The sequence below is a fragment of the Solanum dulcamara genome, chromosome 2 (genome assembly GCF_947179165.1).
Source record: "Solanum dulcamara chromosome 2, daSolDulc1.2, whole genome shotgun sequence".
NCBI classification, from domain to species: domain Eukaryota; kingdom Viridiplantae; phylum Streptophyta; class Magnoliopsida; order Solanales; family Solanaceae; genus Solanum; species Solanum dulcamara.
Window position 1 is genome coordinate 36,137,328 of NC_077238.1, and position 4,558 is coordinate 36,141,885.

The window sequence follows — 4,558 nt, forward strand, 5'->3', positions numbered from 1 at the left end:
AGATTAAACTCTTATTATTTATTAAAAGGAATGGGAAAAGTGATTCTAATATTTTGTTGAAGGATTTATAATGTACAATAAATTTGATGTTTGTCATGAAAATATTTGTGTAATTATGGCTCATCTTGTAGTAAAATAATTCTTTTATATATTTATTTCCTTTGTTATCTATTATGAAAATATTATCTTTTTTCTAATCCTTCATTTTCTCTTTCCTTCTCTTTTGTATGACATGTACACTGGAGCCGAAGAGTCTCGAATTGAGACTCAATAATGCATTTACCCCTTCTCGAGTATATCTATCGCTCTATACTATGTGAGAAAGGGATACTAGATCTAAATATGAGCCTTGACATAGTAAAGAAAAAATGAAGTGGGGCCTAAACAACCCTAGTTCATTCTTTTATCAAATTTTTAAAATCAAATAGTCAATTGTTAAAAAATTTGGATTTGATTTCAAGAACTTGTGCATTTTTTTATATATATAAAATGAGTTTTCTCTCTTTTAAAACTAATCTAAAGAAGATTTTAATTTTATAATTTTTGGGAGTGTACTTTTCAGAACGTAGCCAAGGTCCAAATATTTGTTTTAAAGCATATTCTCGTCAAATTGAGTGAGTTTAATGTCCAAAGTTTACTTAAATAGTTTGAAAATAATTCATATCCTTACAAGGTATGCTTTTTTTTAGAAATCAATCTCTTCTTTGTAAAATGAGAGGAATTATAAAGTTAACTTAAGAGTTGAGTTAATAGAATAATTAAATGCTAAATAAATGATTCCATCCTTTTCCCTCTAAACTCTCATTTTTAAAATAAATTATTAGCCACAAAATATTTAAATTCGCTAGTCAACTAAATTTGCGGTTTTTTAACGTTCCTCATACCTTTCTTGAAAAATAACAAGAACTCTTACCCTCTTTCTTTGGTTTGCAGATCAAGGTTTTAAAATAACCTCTTTTGTTTAAAATGGTTTCTTAATTCCCTTAAAATTAAGTGGCGACTCTCTATTTGTAATGACCCTCGAGGTCATTTCTGTCTTTTCCCAGTCATTTTAGTGTTCAGAGCTTTTCTGTAGTGACCTTAAGTCATTTATGACTTCTTGTCACTTACAGTTCGACCATCTAGTCATTCGTTTGGGTTTTATGCTCGTTTCCCCTATTTTTGAGCTCTTGGAGTTTAAATGGTTAACTTCATTCAAAGCTCTAAGAAGATGAACTCAAAATAAAATTTTTATGGTTTCATTAGCTCTGAAATAGTTATTTTAGGTTGGCAGCATGCTCGACTGTTACACCCCGCACTCTCGAGCTCAGAATGTCTTCTTAAGTTCCTTAGACACTATCATGTGAGCTGGATAAGCTACGACACTATCAAACAACTCTAAGGAAAGAAGATTGTGATACCTCGTGAGAAGGAAGGTTGGAAATAGAGTCATAAGAATCCGAAAGAAATTGGAGGCCAAGTAATGAGTCGTAGGACTCGATTTACCTACATAAGCTACTAACTTGGAAGTCTTACCTACCTAAGCTATTGGAGTACGTACCAAGCTTGTGAAGCATGGATTACATAGGCTCTTAAAGTAAGAAGAGATTACGAATCTATAAGGGAGGCAACAAATAATGACATGGCAATCCAAGAGGGTGACATGTGGCAGCACCTCAAGCAGGCTGGTGACCCACCTGCTTGGGGTCAAGTAGGTGACCCACCTTCTTGGGGGAGGTGGACCCCATTGCCACGTGGCAGCACCCCATTGGCCGCATGGTTGAGGTGGCCCAATAATGGCTTGACACGTGTCACCCTTAGGGGCTGACACGTGTCACTTCCTAAGGGACCATATATATGTATGTTAATGACTCTTAAGGTATTTGAAGTCTAAAAATCAGCCAAAGTATAGAGAGAAATGTGAGAGAAAGAGAGTACACAACGGCAGCCACAAATTGGAAGAAATTAAGGTAAATTCTTCACTCTTCCTCCGTGAATTAATTATCCATGATGTTCCTCAACCCCGTAGAGGTGTATATATGTATCTTACGATGTCTATGAAATTAATTCTTCAGCTTGGAACTTGATAGAAAGTTAAAAGAACAAAGAGAGAAAATGTTAAAAACTAGTTAACAAACCCGTTTTTGGAAGGGACAGTTGTTAGTAATATTGGTATAACTTCTTGTGTACAGCTTCATTTTGGGTGATTCAATATGTTTTGGAAAGGTATTTCATAGTTATATAACTTTATTTAGACTTTAAAATTTATTTTTGCATTTATCTTCTCTAAAAAGAGTGATAAAGTGTAGAGGAGGTACTGCCCAGATTTTTGTTTTGGAAATCTTACACAGACTGCTGTTGGTGTTTTGGGCATATCTTTTTGTAAAGAATGGATATAGGGGTGATTCAAAATTGTATGCGACCCTAATACACATATCTATAACTTTCATGGGAGGATGTAAATCCTGTTTCCCTCAATTACCCCTTTGAAATGAAGCGACAAGGTAAAATAGAAAGCTGTCCAGAATTTACGTTTTGATAGTTTTGAGTGAGTTATTTGGGGTTTGTATTATGTAATGTATTGTTGCAGGTCATAAATACATTCTAAAAGGGGTGTGGATACTTCTGGTTGCAGCCACACGACCCCTCGTTTCGTATAGTTAAAGGCATTGCAAAATAAAGGCTAGATGCCCTATTGTGATATCGTATTTTTGACTAAGTCATTTGGAGTTTATGTTGTATATTGTTGGTGTGAATTGCTGCAGGTTGTTGTTGTTAGTTGGCTGTAGGTCTTAGGGACCTAATTGGAAATTTAGATAGGGTATATTATAGGGGAGGTGTTGCCCAATTTTCGTCGACGCCTTAGCGAATAACAGAACTAGTCGGGGAAACGACTAAGGAAATAGATTCCATTAATACTAAGGTGTAACCTAGGGTGCTGGAAAGTTAAGAGGGGTTGATATTCATATTACTTTCATGTTGAATAGGTTCAAAGGACGGAGAGGCAAACAGGATAAGGAATAATTCACAAGGTATGTGAAGCTTTCTTTTGGCATGTTTTTGGCATAAGTATGTAAAGCCTATCTTGTTTCTTCTTTTGGCATGTCTTCAAGTTAAGTAATGAATGATATAAAATTGAGGGTAAATCTACTCATAAATGCCAAGCGTAGTTCACGATACTTATTTACTTCTTGATGAAAGCACTCTAATAGTAATTGAACTAGGGCTTCTCAAGCCTTCCATACGTTAGGAAGTGATGAGTATGTAAGGCTATCCTTCCCTTCTCTTGGCATATCCTTGATAGAAGTGCAATATGTATATCTGCGTATGCAAGTGGGGTTAATCCCATTCATAAGGCCCCGAGCATACACCTACGATAGGTGAATTATTGTCTCTCAAACTCCTTTGGAATAGGAAGGGACAAACAGGTAAGTCCTACCCTTTCTTTCTTTTGACATGTCTTAAAGAAAACTATTCATGATGCGAGCTCTAGAGTAAGTCCATTCTTAAGCTCCGAATACGCTATATGTCTCATAGTCACTCCTTGGCAGGAAAACTCTCATCGTAGTTGAGCTACCTTCCCCGAACCGTCTATATGTCGATTAATAGTGGGACTTAGAGCTTCTATTCCTAAGGACTCTATGATGATAGATGTCTATGATTTCCTTAAGCCGGTTGGCATTACCTTAAAATATGTCTATAATTTCTGAGACTTAACTTAATATAGACCTAGTGGCACTCAAAAGGCACCTAAGATAATTATTATCATGATACACGAACGATAGTTCAGTATGATTACCCTAGTGAGTCTTAGATAATGATCTACCTACATGTGATGATATGATTATAACACTGAGTCCCCTAAAGGGCCGGGTATGGTATATGATGATATGATTATAACACCAAGTCCCCTAAAGGGCCGGGTATGATATATGATGATATGATTATAACACCGAGTCCCCTAAAGGGCCAGGTATGGTATATGATGATATGATGATAACACCGAGTCCCCTAATGGGCCGGGTATGGTATATGATGATATAATGATAACACCGAGTCCCCTAATAGGCCGAGTACAGTATAGTATGATATGATGATAATACCGAGTCCCCTAATGGGTCGGGTATGGTATGCGATGATATGATTATAACACCGAGACCTATAATGATAGATAGACATGCATGTGAAAACATAATAATGTAATCGTAACATATGACACGACGCCGTATGCGATGACATGGTAACACCTAGTCCCCTAGCGGGCCGGGTATAGTATATGAAGATGGTGTATATGCCCTTAGGTTATAAGATGCAGGTATAGTGCCTTATTAACTGTTATACTTGTTCCCTACATCCCTATTTCAGTTGTTCTCTCAGTTATGATGCGTTATGCTTTATATACTCAGTACATATATCGTACTGATCCCCCATTCCCTGGGGGGGCTGTGTTGCATGCCCGCAGGTACAAATGTCCATTCTGGAGATCCATCATCTTAGGAGTTCCTCTCAGCTGTGTCGGAAGTGATTCACTGTTCTAGAGCCTAATTTTTGATATTGGTCATTTAATGTATATATTTAT